The sequence below is a fragment of the Silene latifolia genome, chromosome X, assembly GCF_048544455.1.
Source record: "Silene latifolia isolate original U9 population chromosome X, ASM4854445v1, whole genome shotgun sequence".
In the NCBI taxonomy this organism is placed as follows: domain Eukaryota; kingdom Viridiplantae; phylum Streptophyta; class Magnoliopsida; order Caryophyllales; family Caryophyllaceae; genus Silene; species Silene latifolia.
This window is the reverse complement of record NC_133537.1, coordinates 218,532,765-218,556,680: the sequence shown is the minus strand read 5'-3', so window position 1 is coordinate 218,556,680 and position 23,916 is coordinate 218,532,765. Positions and strand designations below refer to the sequence as shown.

The 23,916-nt window shown below is 42.8% G+C and overlaps 1 non-coding gene across 1 annotated transcript; it reads left to right on the top strand.

The window, feature by feature from the left end:
- The first annotated feature begins 2,544 nt into the window (after nt 1-2,544).
- LOC141625386 (small nucleolar RNA R71) lies at nt 2,545-2,651 on the top strand. The gene has a single exon (XR_012535170.1). It is a non-coding gene; the product is annotated as a small nucleolar RNA R71 (small nucleolar RNA).
- Nucleotides 2,652-23,916: the final 21,265 nt, after the last annotated feature.

The following is a 23,916-nucleotide window of genomic DNA, read 5'->3' as shown; positions in this document are numbered from 1 at the left end:
CTTGAGAGGAGCGATTCCTCAAGGACTTAATCGTCATTTAAGCACTTAGTAACCCTAATTTGTGCACCTAATCCCTACTATAAATACCCCATTTGTAATAATCAAAGGGACCAAGCTCTCTTAATCAAAGTTTCCTTAGATTAGTAGTAAATTCACTTAGATTAGATTAGAAGTAGATTAGAATAGATTACTCTTTAATCTTTCCACAAATCACACATTAATCTCTCTTTAATTACTGTTCAAGTTTATTATTCAATTTTATTATTGGGTAATTGAGGATTATTGAGTTATTATTGGAAAATTGACAACTCTTCATCAATCAATGAAGTTATCTTCTTTTATTCTTTGCTTTATATTTGGATCATTCCTAAGTTGGTATAATTCCTTTACTATTTACTCTTTATTGTTCATTTCTTCATTATATTATCATGTTTATACTTCTTGTGATGATTGACACCATTAATGACATGTTTCCCATGATAATGAGTGAGTAGTTCTTTGGCTAGGATTAATGGGTAATTAAGGAAAACAAACATGGGGATTAAACATGCTTAATTTAATGTGTTTTCATAAATAATTTGCTTGCTTGTTGTGATGTCAACCTATGCACATGTTATGTTTGATGAAATGCTAAGCCTATGAATCCTTGCATTTATAACCATCTCTTATCTATTCAACTTGACTTGTAAGATATAAACAACCTCGAGTCTTGTTAGAAAATGCATAGAAGTGATTAGGTGGAAAGTAAGTCGACTTGTAGGTGTTGTACAATCTAATCATTTCGGCTCCGGGACCCAACTCTTCCTAAGAACCGTAAGACATAAACCAACTCGGTTCCTCTACAACATTAATTGCTTGCAACTTTGTGAACATGCTTGTATGATCAACTCCCATGATTCCCCTATGAACCCATGATATCCTAGCACTTTTAATCATTTGTTTACACCCTTCCTTTTATTGCTTGTTTTACTTTATCGCTTGCATTAGTTTAGAACACAACTACAAACCCCAACAATAGTGATACTAGCATAAATTGAGATAGATAGAATTAGAACCCAAAGCACACCGTCCCATGGATTGACCTCGACTTAACCACTAACTTGTTGTTTGTTCAGAATTATAAATGTGTTTGATTGAGAGCCCCAACGACACTTTCATCAGTCCTAGCAAGGAATTTAGCTATGCATGACTTTGAAAAAACAACAACAACAACACATAAAATATAAGAATTAAACATAATTAACAATCTAGGAAGAGAATAAAGAGAATAGAGATTAAAGGAATCAGAGTAACAAAGCAAGAGTAATTAATTAATTAAGAGTAGAGAATACCGATTACAAGGAAAAAGCAATGGAGAATTAGGTTTCCAAGTTTCATATTGTAAGAGAGAGTAAAGGAGAGAGAAGTCGAAGAAGAGAAGATAAGAGAAAGTACTAATGACTGCCGTCCTTCTTATTTATCCTAATTACCTAAACAAAATCTCGAAATAAACTAAAAATCCGCAATAGACACCGAGGCTCTCGATCGAGTAGATTAAAACCACTCGATCGAGAACAAAATCCAGCAAACACTTCGATCGAGTAATACAGCCACTCGATCGAGGACTTCAACAAACGACCATCTCGACTGAGTAAGGAAAGAGTTCGATCGAGAGACTTCAGCATGATAAAGCATTCGATCGACCAAATCAAGTAGTCAACTTGGTCGATCGAGCTATATTAGCACGGGTGGACTCTTTGACACCTTCCGAAGCCACTTCACGCATCTCTAAGTGACAAATTCCAAGCTCCAATTTCCCATTCTCCAAAATGCATGAGATTGGGACAAGTTCCGGCTCGATTTCGCTCCTTTCCGGTTCATTCCTGCAATTAATACAAGACAAACCAAAGTAGACTATTCGGGGCATTTGTAGCAAGATGCCACGTAAATAACATAGAAATGCGTGTAAAAATGGGGTAAAAACCTTATATAAAATACACGCATCAAATCTCCCCAAACCAAACCTTTGCTTGTCCCCAAGCAAATTATGAATGCAACTAGAGAGAACTAATGGAACGGACCCAACTCACAGCTACAAATTGTCCACCTAAACCAATTAAATGCAACAACTAACAAAGTGGCGATAAGCATTCACTTGTTCATTTGTTCCCCTACATTCGTTTTGATCATCTCCCAAGGTTCCACAACTCTCACATACTACATTTGGATTGAGGATGATGCCATCATAGCATTGACATGTTGTTTGGGTGATTTGAGGCTTCATCAAGCTTAGCCATGGCCTTCTCAAACTTCAAGTTTATGGTGTCGATGTGAGCACTTAGTTGAGCACCCAATTGTGTGATGGGATCCACCTCATGCTTTCCTCCTCTAGTGGCCTTCCGTGGCCTACTATATTGGGAATTATAAACCGCCATCTCTTCGATTTTGGCCCATGTTTGGTTGTCATCAACCTTGGTGGACCTCCCATTGGAGCCCATATTAAGCACATTTCGTGAGTCTTTATAAAAGCCATTCCAAAACTGTTGAACAAGGAACCACTCACTAAGTTCATGGTGAGGACAAGAGCGACAAGTATCCATAAATATCTCCCATGCTTCATATAATGATTCCTCATCCCTTTCCTTGAACCCGGTGATTTGGGCTCTCAACATGTTGGTCTTATCCAGAGGATAGAACTTCTTGTATAAGGCAAGTGCTAACTTCTTCCATGAATCAATTCCAAGGGTAGCCTTTTCTAGGCTCTTTAACCATTGCTTTGCGGCTCCGATCAAGGAAAAAGGAAATAACACCCATCAAATTTGGTCTTGAGTCACTCCGGTTTGAGAGATTACATCACAATAGTCACAAAAAGTATCGATGTGTAGATGAGGATCTTCTCTAGGCATCCCTCCAAATTGACTTCTCTCAACTAATTGTATGAATGTGGATTTGGCAATGAAATTACCGGTTAAGTGAGGTGGTATTAGAGTACCATTTGGTAGGTTCTCCTCGGTTGGTACGAAATGAGATGAAAATTTAGGCATTGTGGGTTGATTTTGTGGTTGGTTTTGAATTGGGTTCGCCTCTCCTTCTCTAGCAAAAGGGTTGGTAAACACAACACTATCCGATTAGACAATATCGATGTCCACAAGTTCTCCAATACCCAAACTTGTCGAAGCCCCTCTAGCGGTTCTTCTATGATTGGTCAAGGTTCTTTCAATTTCGGGATCAATAGGCAAAGGTCTACCTTGTGATCTCCTAGACATGCAAAAATCAAACAACTAGAAAACAATTAATACTACCTTGAGGATTTTGACTTCCCCAAGGTCAAGAAAGATACAACTAAAAACAACAAGTGATAACAATTCAATTGAACACCATCCCCGGCAACGGCGCCATTTTTGCTGCGATTCAAAACTTTGTCGTCTAAGTCAACCAACCAAAACAAAATTTATAACTAAAAATACTACTCTTAGTAGAGTGGTAAGTAAAGGTTGGATCCCAAAGGAGGGGTATTGAATTAAGTTATCGGTTGTAGAAAGCTATGTCTTAGGGTGTCACAAATTGGGTTGAGATTTGAGGTATCAAGCTACACTACTTTAACAATGAAATGTAAAGAAATTGAAGTAAAACAAGCAAGTAAAGTAAGGGTTTGTAAATAATAGATCAAGGCACTAGGGTCTCATGGGTTCATAGGGATTCATGGTTGTGATCATACAAACATGTTTACATAGTTACAAGCAAATTTTTGTGGTAGTGGAATCGAGTTAGTTTATATCTTACGATTCATAGGAAGATTTGGGTTCCGGAGCCGAGTCGGTCAAGACTGTACAACACCTACAAGTCGACTTACTTTCTTCCTATTCACTTATATGCATGGTCTAACAAGACCCGAGTTAGTTTATATCTTACAAGTCTTGTTGAATAGATAAGAGATGTATAAATGCAAGGTTTCAAAGTCAAGCATTTTATCAAGCATAACATGTGCATAGGTTAACACTACAACATGCAAGCAATTTTATAATAATATATTAGATTAAGTATGAATCTACCCCCATGTTATAGTTCCCCTAATCCCCCATTTACCCTAGCTAGAAGACTACTCACTCATGATTATGGTAAACATGCTAATAAAGGAGTCAATCATATTAGCATAGTTAAACATGATGAATAAGTAAGAAATAATTATTTAAGCAAGGGTAAAAGGAATTATACCAACTTTAAGGATGATCCAAAATAATAAGCAAAGAATAATAGAAGAACACTTCATGAATGATGAAGAGTTGTCAAGTCTTCAATAAACCCAAATAATCTTCAAATTACCAAACTAAAACTAAGAACACTTGAAGGATTAAAGAGGAATTAAGGTTTGATTAATATGGGATTAAGAGAATACAACTTGATTAATAATATATAAACTTGATTAATACTAAATTCTAACTTGGTGATTAACCCTCTAACACAATGGGGGTATTTCTACTAAGTACAAGTATTAGGGTAACTAAGGGCTTAAATGGTGATTAAGTCCCTACGAAGAGGATTAGTGCTTCGCAAGTCCCGTAGAGAGTCGCCCAGATTGAGGATTGAAGACGCTCGACCTGGGCTCGGGACGCCCGGATCATTGCTGAGCTTGCCTTCTTCTTCTTTGACTGCCTAAGGATCTGTGGGGATCGATGGGAGGTCATGGGGCTCTTCATCATTGCCCATTTCTACTTCATTTATTCACTTAGGCCGTTAGTAATGGTCTCCTCTTTGATGCTTGGTCATTAGATGCACTCCATTTAGCTCTACTTTGCTTCATAAGTGCAAGTTTAGCGATCCTCTCCTACCAAGGACACAAAACCTCAAAGAATATGCAAAGTAGGGAACTAAAGATAAGAAACGACCCTAATAAGCACTAGAAAGCATAGGAACGAGGCTAGTTCGGGGACTAAATGGGCACAAATATGACTCACATTAGGTGCCAAACCCCGCTTTAATGATATGGGTGACTCCCGCTTATGTCAAATGGTTAAGAGCTCAAACCTTGGAAGAAAGGTCAAAGTTCCGGAAGGATGAAGTCGTCGACTTGAAGTGTAGGGAGGTTGGCAAGCCAAATCGCGCCTACTTTGACGACTTTGGCGATAATGTGAGCCCGTATGTGATGAGGCCGCCGAAGAATAGAAGCGTGGGTCCCAAGGAGGCGTTGGACTGCGTATGGGCTCGGCTTGGGATGAGTATAGGGTCGTGTAAGAGCCCGGGTGTCGTTGCCGTTGTGGATCCGTTAAGGATCCGCTCCAAGGAGGAAGCCTCTGCTAGGCGAGCTAGCAAGAAGAACAAGGGGAAGATGCATCCCGAAGGCAAAGGCAAGGGTAGAATAGAAGAGTGAAGACCTCCATTATCCTCTTTATTATTATGTTGTATCAGTATTTGTGTGTGTCTTTATTATGTTGTATTAGCTATGTATTGTGTGTTTGTGCTAGTATTATTATGTATGATGTCTTAGTCGACATTTTAGCTTGGCAAGTCGTGGACTTGTTTAGCTTTATTGTCTTTCTTTTGAAACAAAGGATTGCCTACGTATTTACCTGAAAAGGTGAAATCAAACCATGCTCGTAGTTCAGGTGTTTCGTTTGAGTTGTGCAAATGGATGGTGCCTTTGACAGATCAAAGTATGCTGGAAACATGGGAAGGTGGCGTAACTTAGACTCGATTAAACATGCAATTTCAAATCAGAACTTTTAAGGAATTGATTTGAAAGGGGGATTGCGGTCACTAGTTGTGAAACTAGGGAAAGGTCGCTGGTTGCTGGTGCTAAGGTTCAAGGGTAGTATTTATTGAATTGGTCTAGGTTGGTTTGGTTTGTGAAGTCTTCCCCGTCCAGGTCACTAAATCTCACTGCGCCCCTCGAAAGGATATTCTTGACTAGATATGGCCCGGCCCAATTGGGTTTGAATTTCCCCCTCGGATCGACAGGTAACGGTGCTCGAACCAACTTAAGGACCAAGTCGCCTTATTTGATGTTTCTGGGTTTAACTTTTTTGTTGAATTACCGTTGTATAATTAGTTGGAATAGTTGGACGTTGTGCAAGGCATTGAGTCGTCGTTCTTGTAGGAGGGTGATTTGCTCGAACCTTTGACGAGTCCATTCCGCCTCAGGGACCTGACTTTCAAGTAGGATGCGTAGAGATGGGACTTCCAGATCCACTGGTTGGACTGCCTCAATACCGTATGCTAGGTAGAAGGGCGTTGCTCATGTTGGTGTTCGAATGGAGGTTTTGTATTCCAAAAGTGCGAATGGGAGTTTGCTCGGCCAATTGCGGTAATTATCCTACACCTTTTTGATGATGGTGATGAATGTTTTGTTTACTGCCTCTACCGCTTCGTTGGTATGAGGACGATAGGGGGATGAGCGGTATCACTTGATTTTGTATTTGTCCAATAATGCTTGCGTTTTGGCCCAAAATTGGGAGCCTTGATCGCTGATTATTTCATGGAGTACCTTATATCTGCAGATGATGTTATCTTGGATGAACTTGGCCACTTGTTTGGCGGTCAATACTGCATAAGATTGTGCTTCTACCCATTTGGCAAAGTAAATGATTGCGATGAGGACAAAGCAATGTCCTTTGGTGCCTATCGGGTTGACTTTGCCGATGAAGTCGATGCCCCAGGTCGAGAAAGGCCAGGGTGATGTCATGGTGTATAAAAGGGATGGTGGTATGTGTTGTATATTGGCGAAGATTTGGCAATTGTGGCAATATTTGACGTAGTTTCTGCAATTGGCTTACATGTTGGTCCAGTAGTAGCCTAACAGCATAATTTTTTGAGCTAACATCATTGCGCTCATTTGAGGGCTACATTCTCTGTCGTGGACCTCTTCCATGACTTTCTTGGCTTTATTGTGGTCAATGCAAAGGAGAAGGATCCCCTGGGGTGTTCTTTTGTATAGTTGCTCTTGGTTTATCACGAATTGTGATGCAAGTAAACAGATGGCTCTTTGTCCTCTTGTATTAGAGTTGGGAGGAAATTCGTTTTTGGTTTTGTAGTTGAGGATGGCTTAGTACCAAGGTTCGACATGGTTCTCTTCGTCGTTATTGGCGGCGCAGATGTAAGCTGGCTTGATTCCTATGTTGACACACAAGGGCATGGATGTCATGTCATCAATTATGTTGACGAGCACGACATGATTTGCTAGGGCGTCAGAGAATTGGTTTTCCTCCCGTGGCAAGTGGAAGTAGTCGATTTGGTCAAAGAATTCGGCTTCCTGGTTAATTTTTGCTTGGTATGGTGCTAAGGTGTCGCTTAGGATTCTCCATGATCCGGACACTTAATTGATGATGAGTGAGGAATCACCGTGGACTCTCAACCTTTTGATGCCAAGTGTTATGGTTGCTTGCAGGCCGATGAGGCATGCTTTATATTCAGCGGCATTGTTGGTGACGGGGAAGTCTAGTTTGACTGAGATCGGAATGTGTCCTCCTTCTGGTGATGTTAGAAGGATTCATACCCCGAAGCTCTCGGGTTTGATGCACCGTCGAAGTATAGGTCTCATGCTTCGGTGTTGGCACAATGGATGTCTTCGTCAGGGAGTGACCATGTGTCGGCCGTTGGATCCTCATTGACGGGATTCTCTGCTAGAAAATCGGCGACTCCCCTTCCCTTGATAACCTTGAGGGGTACGAATTTGAGGTCAAATTCGGATAGCATGAGTGTCCACCTGGACAACCTTCATTTTAACATGGGCTTTTCGAATATGTATATGACGGGGTCCATCTTAGAGTAGATATGAACCGTGTAGCTGAGCATGTAATATCGTAGCTTCTTTGTTGACAAAACCCGGGCGAAACATGTCTTCTCCAGTTGGGTGTACCTAGTTTCGTATTTGATGAACTTTTTCCTGATGTAGTAGATGACCCGTTCTTTGCCGTCGACTGTTTGTGCTAACATTGTTCCCATGGCCGTGTCGGCGACTGTTAGGTATAGGGATAAGGGAATTCCCTAGTGAGGTGGTATGAGGACTGATGTGGACGATGTCGTCACTCATCCAATCAAACACATTTATAATACTCAACATACAACTAGCTAGTGGTAAGTCGAGGTCGATCCATGGGACGGTGGTTACTCAAATTATTCAATCTAATTATGGTTATGCTTGGGGTTGTCACAATTATAATGGGTTGATGATTCTAATCTAATAAAGGCAATAAACAAGCAACAAAAGGAAAGATGTAAACGATTGATTAAAAAGCACTAGGATATCATGGGGTCATAGGGGAATCATGGGAATTGATCATACAAACATGTTCTCAAATTATAAGCAAGCAATTATTGTTGTGATGGATTGAGTTGGGTTATATCTTACAATCCTAGGAAAGTTTGGGTCCCGGAGCCGAATCGATTAGATTGTACAACACCTACAAGTCGACTTAATCTTCCCTACTCAACAACATGCATGGTCTAATGAGACTCGAGTTGGTTTATGTCTTACAAGTCTCATTGAAAAGATAAGAGATGGTAGTAAATGCAAGGATTCATAGGCTTAGCATTTCATCAAACATAACATGTGCATGAGTTGAGATCAAAACAAGCAAGCAAATAAACCATGAAAGCATATTAATTTAAGCATGAATCATTCCCCATATTGGTTTCCCCTAATTACCCATTAATCCTAGCTAAGTAACTACTCACTCATGATCAAGTTTAACATGTTAATAAGGTTGTCAATCATACTAACATAATGAAACATGATGAATAAATGAAAGTAATTAACAATAATTAAACAAGGATTAAGAGAATTATACCTATGGAGATTCCAAAATAATAATGCAAAGAATAATAGAAGAACTTGATGATTGATGGAAGGTTGTCAATCTCCCAATAAACCCAATAATCTTCTAATAACCCAATAATAAACTTGAATTACTCAATAATAAACTTGAACAATGATTAAAGGAAAGATTAATGTGTAATTTGTGGAAAGATTAAATGATAATCTATTCTAATCTACTCCTAATCTAATCTAAAGAAGGATTAAATTAACCTAATGAAAACTTGATGATTTGATTATTACAAATGGGGTATTTATAGTGGAAATTAGGTGGATGCATTAGGGTTAACTAAGGGCTAAACTAGTAATTACACTTTTTAGATTTGAGCAAGGAGACTCCGGTATTTTTCAGAGGAAGGGCGTCTTTCTCGGAGCTTGAAGAACACGAAAATCACTGGAAAGAAATCCGAGCGGATTGGAGTCGGGACGGCCGGATTCTTGCGGTGGAATCCGAGCGGATTCAAAAGCAAGACGCTCGGATTGTAGTGGGGGAATCCGAGCGGATTGAGCAATCCGAGCGGATTGTAGGGCAATCCGAGCGTCTTCAGCGCGGGACGCGCGGATTCTGTCTGACTTCTTTGTTTGAGCTCGGATTGTAAAACGGACGTCATTTTCTCATCCGGACTCCTATTGGAGTGATTCAAAAGCCTAGATCGCTTATTTTTTCGACGCCGTTCCATCTAGCATATTTTCAGAGCCAAAGGAGCAACTCTTGGTTTGCGTTCCGAGCAATGTTCTTCATGAATGGCTTCCTTGCTTTTCCTCCTTGCTTTAAACCTTATGACCCATCTTTATACTCTTTATTCCTACATCATTGGTCATCATTCTTGCCTCCTCTTCATACTAGTCCATCTAATATCATCAATAAGCTTCCAAATATGCACGAAAAGACGGGAATTTCCGCCTTATTATCTCCTTTTCTACAAAACATATGAAATGCGATAGAAAAGCAAATAAGAAGGTTTTGACGGATAAAATGGCCATAGAATGTTATAATAGTATGCAAAATAGGCTCAATTAGGGGACTAAATGTGCGCAAATAATGTTCACATCAAGGACATAAGGCTTGGAGAGCATTTCCTTTATCTTGTCGAAGGCTTTTTGGCAATCATCGTCCCAATCGGTGTGATCGGTGGCGCGAAGCTTCCTGAAGATAGGTTCGCAAATTATAGTAAGTTTGGCTATGAAGCGGCTGGTGTACTAGACTTGACCGAGAAATCCCCGAATCTCCTTCTCGTTCTTAGGCCGAGGCATTTGATGGAGAGCTCTGATTTTGGTGGGTTCTATTTCGATGCCTCTTTTGCTGACGACATGTTCCAATAGTTTTCCGGAGGTGACCCCGAATGCACACTTTTGAGGATTTAGTCTCATGTTGTATTTCCGAAGGCGAGCGAAGAATTTTCGAAGGGCGCTGATGTGGCCGTCTTGCTCTTTTGATTTGACAATGATGTCGTCGACGTATACCTCCACTACTTATGCATCATGTCGTGTAGGAGAGTAGGCGAGGTTCTTTGATAGGTTGCTCCTGCGTTGATCAGGACGAAGGGCATGACATTGTAGCAATATGTACCCTACTATGTAGTAAACGCAGTTTTGTGAATGTCTTCCTCACCCATTTTCATTTGGTTGTACCCAGCATACCCATCAATGAATGATAATAAGGCATGCTCTGCGATGTTGTCTACCAAGATGTCAACGTGGGGCAGACGGAAGTCGTCCTTTAGGCATGCCTTGTTCAGGTCTCTGAAGTTGACCCAAACCCGAATTCTCCCATCTTTCTTGGGTATGGGGACTATGTTGGCCACCCAGTCCGAATATTCGGGAACTTTGATGAATCCGACATTGAATTGCTTGTCTCCCTCTTCCTTGATTTTCACGGCCCACTCAGGGCGCATGCGGCGCAACTTTTGCTTCACGGGTTCAGCTCCGGGCTTAATGGATATGTTGTGCTCTGCAATATCTCTGTCGATCCCAGGTATGTCTTTGTAGGACCATGCGAATATGTCCTTGTATTCGTGAAAGAGTTCGATGAATTGTTGTCTTTTCGAGGGGTCAAGGGTGGTCCCTATCCTAAGTTCTTTATGTGAATTATCAGTCCCTACGTTGATGGGTTCGGTCTCCTCAATGATGGGTGTTCTATGTTCGCGTTTGTTGAGTTATTTAGCTAGGTGAGGTGGGTAGTCACTCAAGTTAAGTTCGTCAAATTCGTTCGGAATTGCATTGCAGTTAGATTGAGATGAGTCGTAAGAAAACTTAACATTCATTAAGTTGACCTCAGCGAAAAGCTCGGATATGACAGACATCTCATGGGGAGTCAGAGGCGACGCAGCAGAGGAAGTGGCCCCTGGAATAATTTCCAGGTTGCTACCTTCTGCGGCAGTGGGGGCGACTTTAGTTGACTCAGCCTCTAAGACAGCCACAAGTTTGTTATAAAACAGAGGAAAAGGGATTTTGCCAGGGATGTCGGGAGTGTGAGGACCTAAGACAGACTCTGACTCAGACTTGTCATCAGATTCAGACTCATACTCGGTTTCATCTTCACTTCCCTCCTTGAACATGGGGCCTTCTCCAGTTGTAATCTTGAGAGTGCGGCCTTGACAACCGGTCCACTTGGAAGTCTTCCTCCAGCTTTGGACAGTTTTCTCTGGGTTAGCGTCAGAGATCAAGGCAGTACGGTCGAACTGGTTATTTTTGAGAGCAATGTTTACGATGTCCTCATAGTTGAGGTGCTTGATGTTGTCTTCTCCGAAAAGGAGGCTCACAGCTTGCTCGTCTAGGCAAGGGGTCGATTTAGATTTGACCAATGCAGCATTGGTGTTGTTGTCGGGGATGAAGTAGCAGTCTTGAAAAACTTCTATACCCGGATGTTTGACCTTTGTCATGGGCTCGTAGATTGGCTCAAGACAGCCACTGTAAACTTCAAACTCTCGCTCGAGGACAAAATAGCCATTGAGGGTCAAGTGATGTGGGCGGAGGATGACCCCTTACTTTTTGCGCTTCCTTACGAGGAGACCCATCTCCCGAATGTCTTCATCGGTCAGCTCGTAGCCTAGATTGAAAGGGATGTTGTGGCCCTTGGCCTTTTTCAGAGGGGGCAGGGTACTTTTTAGCTGGTTAAGAGGCATGCCCGGGAAGTACCCATGGCGCATCAAGATGCAGTTGATGGCGAGGTTTGAGAACGGATCACAATCCAAAGATGTTGGTTCATCGGTTAGGGCATTCACAGCTTGGAATTCCCATATTTCGTTGTTGATCTCCACAATGACTTGAGAGGCTATCCCTTTTTTCTTGACAGCCTTAATTGGGGACGCAGGAATTGTGATTATTTTCCCGTTGAAGGGGACCCTGATTTTCTGGTGAAGGGTTGATGTGACGGCTTTGGCAACATGGATCGAGGGGCGACATAGAAGCATATTGAATGATGCGTCGATGTTGACTACTTGGAAACAGGCTTGCGTCACCAAGGGTCCCCTTGCGATGGTTAGTGTGATAAGACTTGCGACCTTACGGCGAGTACCGTCATAGGTGTGAACTCCTTGATTGTTCGGGACTAGGCTAGCTTCCTTGATCCCTAGTTTATGAGCTGTATTGAGAGGAATGACGTTGATTGCAGATCCGTCATCCACCAGGACCATGGGTATATTCTTTTTCAAGCATTGCACGATGATTTATAGGGCTAAGTTATGGTTGGCTACGAAGGGAGGGATATCCTCGCCAGAGAAGATGATTGGGTTGTTCAGGTCAGGGACATCCCTGGTCATATGAGCTACCACTTCTTCGGGTGAGGAGGTGGAAGGTATTGTCAACTTCCCCAAGGCTTAAAGCAAAGTCTGCCGGTGTTCGAAAAATGTGGCGATTAGTTTCCAAATGGATATTTCGGCCTTGGCCTTCTGGAGTTTCCTGAGAATTGAGTTCTCGGGAACCCTGGGTTGAACGTCAATGTCCAGGACGATTTGGTCATTGGTTTTTGGAGGGTTGTTTATTGCATTGTTCGGATTCTGGTAAGGGCATCCTGGTCGAGTAAGGTGATCAAGCACTTTAGCTTGCTTGCCCTTTCCCAAGACAATCTAGACGTCATCTACGCCGTCTCTCCAGATACTGTTGATTTCACGGTCGCGAGGGTACCTAGAAGGGGCATTCCTCGGAGAATAGATTTTGTGAAGGAAATTTTTGTGTGGGTAGTTTTTGTGAAGGTGACTATTGTAAGGCTGATTATTGTGGTGTTAATTATTGTGGTTTATATTGTTAGGTACATGCTAGAATGGTCGCAAAAGTAGTCCCTTATGGAAAGGGGAGCTTTGGGTGCTTGAGGGAACCTCCCTTGGACGTGGTGTAGATGTTGGTGAGCTGAATATTAGCCGGTGGTAAGCATCCTCGAGCAGGATAATCCTCTCCGAGAGACTAGCTATAGCTTCCTCGACATGCTGTAACATGGCGAGCATGGACGCGGCGCTGAACACGAACATCCCGTCTGGGGTGTCCTTTTCCAAGGCATTGATCTCGTTCTCAATAGGCAAGATGAGATGCGAGCAATCCAGAGTTGGTTCATCATCTGAAATGGCGTGAATTCCCAGAGGGTTTGTTTTGTTGTTTGGTTTTGTTGGTGGAGGTAGAGGTAGCTCTCCCTTCTCGATCATGTCCTAGATAGCGTGCTTCAGCTTGAAGCAAGTTTTTGTGTCATGGACTTTGCCTTCGTGATATTGGCAATAGGTGTAAGGGTTCCAAAAGCTGGTTTTCCAAGCTTCAGGCCGGTCTGGAGTGGGCCCTATTGGTTGCAGTTTCCCTTGGTCCATGAGCCTTTTTAGGGCGTTGGCATAGGTCGATGCCAAGTTGGTGAATGTCCTTTGGGGACGCTCGGCTTTGTTTGCGGTTAGCTCGAGGTGGTTAACCTCGTCAATCTTATTTGTTTGACCGTAGGGACGATATTCAGTTGATGTAGACCCCTGATAGCCTCTACCCGTAGTCTTGGCTAGAACACCCTTATGTAGATCATCTTCGATACGGGTCTCGAGAATCTACAGATCCTAGAAGGTTTTGATGTTCTAATATCTTAGCAGGTTGCCATAAATCGGATGGAGGTTGTTGACAAATTTCTCTACCAAGGTTGACTCGCTTGGCATGCTGACCAATTGGGTGCTCATCCTTCTCCAACGGGTTAGGAATTCGGTGAATCCTTCTTTTTCATTTTGGGTTACGACCTCAAGGGTGCGGGTGTTGGCTTGAATTTCGATGTTGTCGGCGTATTGTTTGCGAAATCAACGGAGACTTTGTCCCAAGTGGTAATGCTCTTTGGGTAAATGGAGTAGTACCATTGACGAGGAATCGGTTTCAAGGACGATGGGAAGATCCAGGTAAAGAGCTCTTGTTTGACCCCTTTGATGGACATATAATCTTTGAAGGCCCAGATGTGATTGAGTGGGTCCTCCACTCCCTTGAACTTAGGTACATAGGTTAATGTGAAATTGTCAGTTGATCCCCGACGGGGTCGAACCTTCGATTGTTTTCGAGGTGAATGTTGTTTCCACGGGCCAAGAGTTGCTCTTCCAAGAACTTAAGCCTTTTCTCAGTTTCGGTTAACGGTGGAGTGTTGTGTTCTCCGGTTTTCTTGTTTTCCAGGGTGTCGATACGGGTCTCGACACGGTCCAGTGTGACCATAAGGGTTGTGAGTAGATTGGCTAGCTGAGCTGTTGTGAGATCTCTGTTGTCATCGTTGTTGTTGTTGGACGAAGCTGAAGACGGGTCCATGGTTTTGAGGCAGAAAATGGCTCACGTTATATCCCAATCCGAGGTGAGCCATTTTCTTCCTCAGAACCATGGCCCCGTCTTCAGCTTTGCATATTCTTTGAGGTTTTGATCCCATGGTAGGAAAGGAGTATACCGTGAGCCTTTTAGTCCCTGAATTAGCCTCGTTCCTATGCTTTTTAGTGCATAATTGGGTCATTTACTATCTTTAGTCTTTCGTTTTACATATTCTTTGAGGTTTTGATCCCATGGTAGGAAAGGAGTAAGAACCTTGCATTTTCATGGCAAAATGGAGCTAAATTGATCGCATCTAATGACCAAGCATCAAAGTGAAGAAAAGACTAGAAGGCCTATGTAAATAATGAAGTAAATGGGCAATGATGAGAAGATCCTTGCATCTCCAACAAGATCCTTGAGGATTGTTGGAGAAAGAAAAGAAGAGAGGCTGACTGGCTAACAATCCCGGTGTCGCAGTACACGGGACGAGCGTCCTGGCCTGCTACAACCCGAGCGTCGCCCTCACCAATCCGATCGTCCGGGCCCCTCTCAATCTGAGCGTCGCCCTCAGCAAGCCGCTCGGATTCCTCTCCAGTGCAGGGCGTCCCTCCCTCAAGCCGCTCTGGACGAGCATATTCCATGAAGACCACCAAAACGGATATGCGCGTCTCCTTCGAGAGGAGCACTTCCTCAACTTTTCTTAAGGGTCTTAATCGTCATTTAGGCCCTTAGTAACCCTAATTTATGTACCTAATCCTTAGTATAAATACCCCATTGTACTAATTAGATTAACACATCCTTCTTATGCTCTTTTTATGTTCTTATATCATTTTAACCTTGTAATCAACTCCTAATTAAGCATTAATACAAATCTCATTTCCTTAATTTCTCTATTGTTCATCATTTATTTTGGGTAATTGAAGATTATTTGGGTATTATTGGGAGATTGACATCCTTCCATCAATCATCAAGTACTTCTATTATTCTTTTCTTATTATTTTGGAATCATCATTAGGTATAATTCTCTTAATCCCTTTTTAATTATTGTTAATCATTTCCATTCATTCATCATGTTTTGATTTGTTAATATGATTGACAACCTTGTTAGCATGTTAAACTTGATAATGAGTGCGTAGTCTCTTAACTAAGGTTAATGGGGAATTAGGGGAAAGCAACATGGGGGATGATTCATATTTAATCTAATATGTTCACATAATTTATTTGCTTGCTTGTTGTGATCTCAACTTATTCACATGTTATGTTTGATGAAATGCGAGCCTATGAATCCTTGCATTTTTTACCCATCACTTACCTATTCAATGAGACTTGTAAGACATAAACCAACTCGAGTATGATTAGACCATGCATATAGTTGAGTAGGGTGGATTAAGTCGACTTGTAGGTGTTGTACAATCTAATCGATTCAGCTCCGAGACCCAAACCTTCCTAGGATTATAAGATATAAACCAACTCGATCCTATCACAACAATAATTGCTTGCTTATAATTTGAGAATATGTTTGTATGATCAATTCCCAGGTATCCCCTATGAACTCATGACACCCTAGTGCTTTTAATCGATTGTTTACGTCTCATTTTAATCATCTTGCTTGTTTATTTACATTGTTATTTAGTTTAGTGATCTCTTATCTCAACCCAAATTGTGACACCCTTAGACACGACCATTTGCAATCGAAAATCCTACATCAATACCCGTCCCTTGCGATCCGACCTTTACTTACCTCTTTACTAATAGTAGAGTAGTTTGTGAAGTTATAAATATTGTTTTGGTCTAGGAACTCCTAACGACAAGTAACCAAAAACGATAGTCCGACCAAAAATGGCGCCGTTGCCGGGGACGGTGTTAACTTGATTTGATTTTCTTTAATTGCTCTTAGTTGTGTATTTTTTTGCCTTGGGGAAGTAAAACTCATCAAGGTTTGTTCTAATTGTTTTCAAGTTGTTCGATATTTTGCAAGATGGATATTAGAGATTGTTTTGTTGAGGACCTCTTGAGTATACTTTTCTTCAAAGACCCCTTGCAAGCATTGGAAGTCTTAGAAGCAAGTGAGGCCAAAAATATGCATTGGGAATTGGAGGTAGATCTTCTTGAGGCCGCTCTAGCTAACAAAGAACTTACTCATGAGTAGTCCGAATTAGTACATAACATCCTTGTAGAAGCATATCAACCCATAAAAGAAGAACAAGCAATTGAAGATGACATCATACAAGCCGAAGAGCAAGAAGAATATGTCATGAAATTTTAGTATGATGAGATTTGTGAGCTTGAAGAGCAAGTTGAATATGCAATGAGAATGGAATGTCTGATGGAAATGGAGCAAGTTCTTAATGAATCTTCAATGGAGGAAAGTGAGGTACAAGTTCCAACTCTAAAACCCCTTCCCCCAAATTGGAAATATGCTTACCTTGATGAATCTAAGACCAAACCCGTGATTGTTAATGACAAACTTGATGAGAACCAATTGGGAAAATTGCTTGATGTGTTGAAACAACATGAAAAGGCTATAGGTTATAGTCTAGATGACCTTAAGGGGATAAGTCCCAATTTTTGCATGCATAGAATTCATCTAGAAGAAGACCATAGACCTACCATCCAATCTCAAAGGAGATTAAACCCCCACATGCAAGAAGTTGTTAAAGGAGAGGTTATGAAATTATTGATGCGTTTGCATTTTTGTATGGAGTCGCCACCAATTTTTATGGGAAATTGGAACCGTTCGAATACCTCGTGTCATGTCAAGACACAAAGTAGAGACATGAACACTAAGCAATCGTTACCCTTAGCATTCTATGTCTAAAATGACTCTCGTGGATGCCAATGAACACGGGTGCTCACAGCTATCTGGAGTAAGGAGTGAGGGTACGTATTAGGAAGCTCTTTTGATCGAACACCTAATCCCGCCCGCCTCGATAGCGGCCTCTACTAATGATTAGGGAAGTTATTCGTACTTGATATATCGTCGGCTATATGCATGCAATGCAACATCCAAGTTTTGATCCTAGTATGTGAGAATTAATACTAAGTCGGTGGACAATTAATTTAGCAAACAATTGGGTCGAAGTAGGATTTAATGCTCAATTACATGTGAAAACATTCAAATGATACAAGAAATACAATAATTACAAATTACAATAATGAAAATTACAATAATTACATTGGATTAGGCGATTTATGTCGAAAATACCTTTAAAACGGATGTTTGAGAAAAAGAATAAAAGAAAACGAATTACGACAAAACAGAAGGTGACAATACGAATAATAGTCAATTATACGTAAGCTAAATAACTAAGTCAAAGCAACAACGGAGTTCAGGGACAGAAATCAACCAGGAACAGGCGCAGCAGAGCTGCGTCCCTTGGAAGAGGCGCAGCAGTTGCTGCGTCTGTTCCTTGGCTCAGTTCTGGCTGTGAAGCCGGAATTGCAAGTTGTTAATATTCGTTGGTTAATTTAACGATGGATTTAAATTATTTACTCGGATGTAAGTGACTAATAGGTTATTTAACATATGAATGGGTCATGAAAACAGCAAAACATGGATGAGATGGAATCAAGATGGATTAATTATAGGAGTGAACAATATTAACAAACCAAACAAATTAATTGGATGAAACTAAACATGATGAATTAATGAATAAACATATGACGAATATGACAATAGACAGATGAAAATTTATCAAAGGATCGAATTACAGAAACTCAATATGAACAAATTGAATTTCTACAACCCGTATTGAATTTAATGACGAAAATCCGCAAATATGAGATTACTTGGGATTTATGTCGGATTTAATGATGAATTAAACATATTAAAGATGATGAACGATATACATGTGAGGTTAGGATGCTTTTGTATCAAAGAATTGACGAAAACAAATGAAAACAAATCAAACAAACGAATTACATAGGACGGAGGAAGAAGAAAAGAAGCAGGAACTGCGGCAGCCTCACAAAGAGGCGCAGCAGGTACTGTGCTCCTTCGAAGAGGCGCAGCGGTTGCTGCGTCTTTTCTCGACGTCTGTCTACTGGAAATCCGTAAAAAGAGGTTTTAAACAAGGCTTTAGAAATCGGTTTTAATTGGTATTTTCGACATAAACCTTACATTGATGATTACAAAAAGTAAATATAATAAAAAAAAGAAGGATTATACACCCTCAGACTTACATGTTGACGAAACGAGAAGGACTAAGATATCGATTAGTGATGCTCAACGCGAATGCAAAGAAGGTGCCCTCGTAAGAGGAAAACGATTAGATTAATTAAGTTGATTGATGTGTAGTTGGTCAAATTGGTCGGTCATACAAACGAGGCTGGTACTCAGAAGGATCCGAGCTTACATGGTCGAATGTTCAAGCACGTAGACGCCAAAATGTAAGAACAAAGGTCTAGAATGCAAAGGGAGAAGAGAAGGGCGGACACTCGCGTGATAAATATGTCAGACCGAAGGTCTCTATTTATACTTATCACGTGAAGGAATTAGGGTTTCGGAGACTCTTTGGAAGTGAATCTCGGAAAGATATGAAAAAGATACGAAAATTACGCAGAAAAGGACCTGGGAAGAGGCGCAGCAGCCACTGCGTCTCTTGGAAGAGGCGCAGCACCCTGCTGCGTCTGTTCCCAAGGGGTTTCCTCCTGCGGAAGAAAGATTTCCGTGTTTAAGTTATGGTAGGACGGAATAATTCGGTTTTCCTTAATATCTTATGTGAATATTACGGGAAATTGTTTACCAAAAGATAAAGATTATGAAATATGGAATAGAAATATCCGGAACATTCCAGAACATTCCGACTCGGGATTTAACGGTTATCAGAAAATGAAGACGGTTTTAGGCCCGGACTCCAAATGTACTCTAATTACTGTCAAAACGACCGTATCGGCACGTAGATGACAACTAAGAGGTAGACATTAATATTTGAGCAATCACCTGACGATAATCTTACGAATTGTCACAAATCGTTCCGCGTACCAGACATGCGGCCCAATCATCACCGGGTGGTTTGCGGGAGCTGCAGAAATGAGGTATCTACAGAGCCCCCCACTTTGACTGAGGCTTGGACAAGGCGAAAGTCAAAGTATAGCCATCAGTTCAATCGAAGATTACAACCTGACGACTATGGCGACGCGAGGCGGCTCAAGGGGTCAGAGCCAAGGACCTGTCGTCGGGAACATTTTAGAGTCTGTCGGGGAGGGTCGTTTAAAGTCCATTAGACTACGTAAGGAGGCTCGCCAGCCATAAGAAGAGACCATACCTGAGACTTCTTCTCGAGATGCTTCCGGAGTTGCATAGGAGCTAAGGTTGAGCATGGGAGCTAAGGTTAAGACCTAAAAGATATATAAGGCTTGTGCTAGGGTATGGGGCCCTAAAGGAAAGCATCGACGGGAAGGAGGCCAAATATAAGTTCAACTTAAGGGTAATCAAGGTTTGAGTATAGAAACTCTATTGGTTTGGGAACTTGTGGAGAACGACACCTTTGTCGAACTCCGCAGGGAAACACGAAATATTGTGAGTAGCAGGACACAGGCGGGAACTGCTGAGAGAAAACTGCTTGGGTAGTCTTCGAGAAATAATTGCGAGCAGCAGGACACATGCGGGAACTGCTGAGGGGAAGTCTGCTTAGGTAGATATTAATCCTCATGTCTTGAGAGGGACAGTACGTCCGCTTACTCTCGCTGGGGACATGATTGGGAATTATTCTTCATGTAATGAGAGGGAAAGTGTATCCGCTTACTCTCGTCGGGAAACATAATGAAGGCGTGTCGAATTCTGTGAAAGAATAAATGCTCGTTATGACAAGCAAAAGGTCTTGGAAGAAATAAATACTATGCAACAGTCTGCTGTTGGCTTGGAAATGCGGGCCGGAACGAAAGAAAATCGTCAAACGGACCAAAAGGATAAAATAGCATCGGGGAAGAGGCGCACCAAAGATGGGCCCACAAATAACGAATTCATAACGAATTTTTGAAAATCCGTATGGAGGGAACACAAGGAAAAGGCGCAGCAAGAGCTGCGTCTCTTGGAAAAGGCGCATCGCCTGCTGCGTCTATTCCCCCAAAGTGTTATTTCTGCGTAAAAACGCGATAATCAGAAACTTATGTTCATTATTTCGAAACACAAATCACACAATTTCTCTCTCAAATCTTCACCATTTCCGCCAAGGTTTGATCCAAAATCTTGCATTAATTATGACTAATCGAGGTATGTGTCTCATTCTTGCATTAATCGTCTATATTTGTCCAGTTTTGAGCCGAAAAAATTAGGGTTTATGACCCATTTGATCGAAAATTTGGGGCTTTTCCCCCAAATGCATTTGTCTTGTCAAATTGACATTTAGAAATGGATAATAGGTAATATTAGGAACATAACCATGTATTTGTCTCGAATTTTCATTGAGTTTTGAGCCTTTGAGTGAAATTTGAGACGGTTTCACAGCTAAACCGTAAATTGCTTCGAAAATAGCCTTAGGATTGTCCATTTGCGATGAAACTTGATATTTGGGATCCTTGAACGATGGGTAAACTTTCTACCATCTTGGAATTTTGGTTTGTGATAGCTTTTTCAGGACACTTTTCTACGGCACAATCGCTGTTATAACGAAATGCTAACGAAATTTCGGCTTGAACCCGGAACTAGGCTTCTAATTAGGCTTGACTTGACCCAAGTTACCACATGAGTGATCGGGTTGGTGGGAATATGGCCAAGGATGGCAAGAAAAGAGGGATTTCAGGGCTTCCGAAGGCTCGAAAATCCCTTAACCAAGGCTCGTCGTCACGTAACGCGGCCTAAATTTGCTTTAATGTTGCAGGTGACGAGGCTTCTACTTCTGGGAGAGCTTCCATGGAGATAGACATTGCTACCGTCGAGGAGGCTTTGGAGCAGGCCTTCACCGCTGCGGTGATGGCTGCTGGGGACGAGGTCCACGAGGAGGAGGCTGTCGAGGAGGAGGAGGCCCCGAGACGGGCCAACGTTGGGCGAGGAGGTCGTCAGCTGAGAGGAGCTCCTGCGTGGGCTGAGACTTGGGAGAGCAGGCACCTGCTTTAGGCTGCAGAGGGTCACCTGTCCTACAGGACGGTGAAGAGCTTGGTAAATAGGAGTTCACTACTTATTACTCGTCCTCTTTCATTCATTTGTTCGAATATCTTTCAAAATTTATTCAAAACTAAAGATAGCTTTCGTTTCAAATTACAATAGGAGGCCGGGAACATTAGGTCGTTCTCGGGTTACACGACAGGGATGGAGCACTACGAGCGGCTGTCGGCGGAGGAGCGGGCCATGATCGAGCGTGGAGCGTTCGGTCCTTTGGTGCAGGTCTGGAGAGATATCGCGAAGAGGAAGCTGCGGGCTAACCTTGGCCTGGTCCGCGCTTTCTTGGACCGATTCTGGGATACGACTTCCACGTTCCATATGCCTTTCGGTGAGGTGGGAGTCACTCTGGAGGACTACGGCATGATTTCTGGTCTGCCGTGTGGGACCGAGGAGGTGGAGTGGCCAGAGACTGCCATGAGGGTGGACTCGGCCGAGGCGAGGAGATTGATCGGCTGGAATTTGTCGCCGAAGGCTGTCCACGATGGGGTTTGGTACCCGGTTCCTACGTTCCGGACTACTTTGCGGGAAAGATCCCGGGGTGGTGACGATTGACGGGAGGGAGATGGCTCCTCCTCCCCGTCTGGTGAGCGAGAGGGCTTGTACGTGGCTCGGTGGTTTCGTCTTCGATTTACCTCGGAGACAAGGGCGAGAGGTCGTCGACGAAGCTTCTTCCCTTCCTTTCGACTCCGAGTTCCCTAGGGCGTTGGGACTGGGTCATTGCTGGCTTTGCGGTCCTCATCTGCTTCATGAGGGCCATGGTTCGCCCGGAGTTGATGGAGAAGGGGACTTCTCCTGGCGCTGTCGGGCCTGGACTACTGCTGGAGGTATGAACCTTCCTTTAGACCAAAGTAAATTCCTTTCTTTATCAAATCAAGAAAGATCGTTATTGATTATCTTGCTTTATAGGCGTGGGTGTACTCCTACTTCCCGAGCCTCGCGCCCAAGAGGACGGAGCCGCTGGAGAAGGCCTATCCCGTGGTGAGGGATTGGGTGATGTGCAGGACGAAGATCAAGCGTTCTTCTCACAGTGTCTACCGGCGGGACGTGAACGCTCTTCAGCTAGGCAGCGTAAGCATCTTACTTATATTCATCTGCTTCTTATATTGTCTTTTAATTGATCATAGGAATGATCCTTGTTTGTCTTATCACAGTGGGTGCCCAGACCTTGGGCGGAGTACGCTGGAGCGCCTCCTTTCGTGGTGAGGTCCTTCGACCCAGGAGCTCGAGCCGACTGCTGTTGAGGACGTCGATGGGTCCTGTGTGGTACTTGGGCGTGCGCCTGGCTCGTCAGTGTTCTCAGTACGTGTTAACAGTTCCCATCGATCCTCCCACGACGATGTTCAGGGAGCCTTCTGAGGCTGAGAGGGAGACGGACTTGGCTGGTGCCAGTGGTGACGCCCTCCTTCTTCCTGGCGAGGACTACTCGGCGTTCCTCTACGGGAGGTTGGCGTACTGGCCGGTAGTGGTGAGCATCTTTTACTGTTCCTCTTGACTTGATTTTAAGAATTATGATTAAAGATCATCGATTAATGAGAACCATTTGTCTTTGCAAGAGATCGAGGCGGCGGGCATCGAGCCCCCAGAGTACCCCGAGACCCTCGAGTATACTGACGCGACCGGGAGGACGACGATCTCCGAGCTGCGTGACTTTGACGTAGCTCGACGGATCTGGCTCGGACGACGCGGGCATCGATTCGGAGGGTAAACCCTCTAATCTTTGCATAACTTTTGTGTAGGAACACATTTGATTGAGTTTGTTCAATTGTTGAAAACTTCTTTTTTGAAAATGCAGGTTGCACCGTCTCGGTTTGTGGCGCTATGGAGGGTGGCCAACCGGCTGTGAGCTACTGCCGTCGAGGCACTTGTCGGCGGTCGAGGTCGTCAGGTATGAACCTTTTGCCTATTCCATTTCTGATTTTTGATTTTCCGATTTTGCTTGAAACGATTGACATGAGCCAATTTTGTTGTTTACAGGGTGACCGCGAGTTGGAGCGAGAGTTGACCCAGTCTCGAGAGGAGACAACTCGCTTGTTGAGGGAGATCGAGGTTCGGGACGCCGAGATTGCCGTTCTTGCGGCAAGAGTTACAGAGCTGGAGGGCGACCAGCAGTAGTCTTGTGTAGCTTTTGTAGACTTGCACATTTGGACATTGATTTTGAACATTTTTGGACTTTGTTTGGGGCGAGAGCCCCCAGTTTGTTGTACATTTTCTTTGTTGGTTGTATATAAGATGGCTTGAGAGCCTTTGCTGCTGGGTTGCGTTGCTTGTATCTACAGGTTAGCTCTGA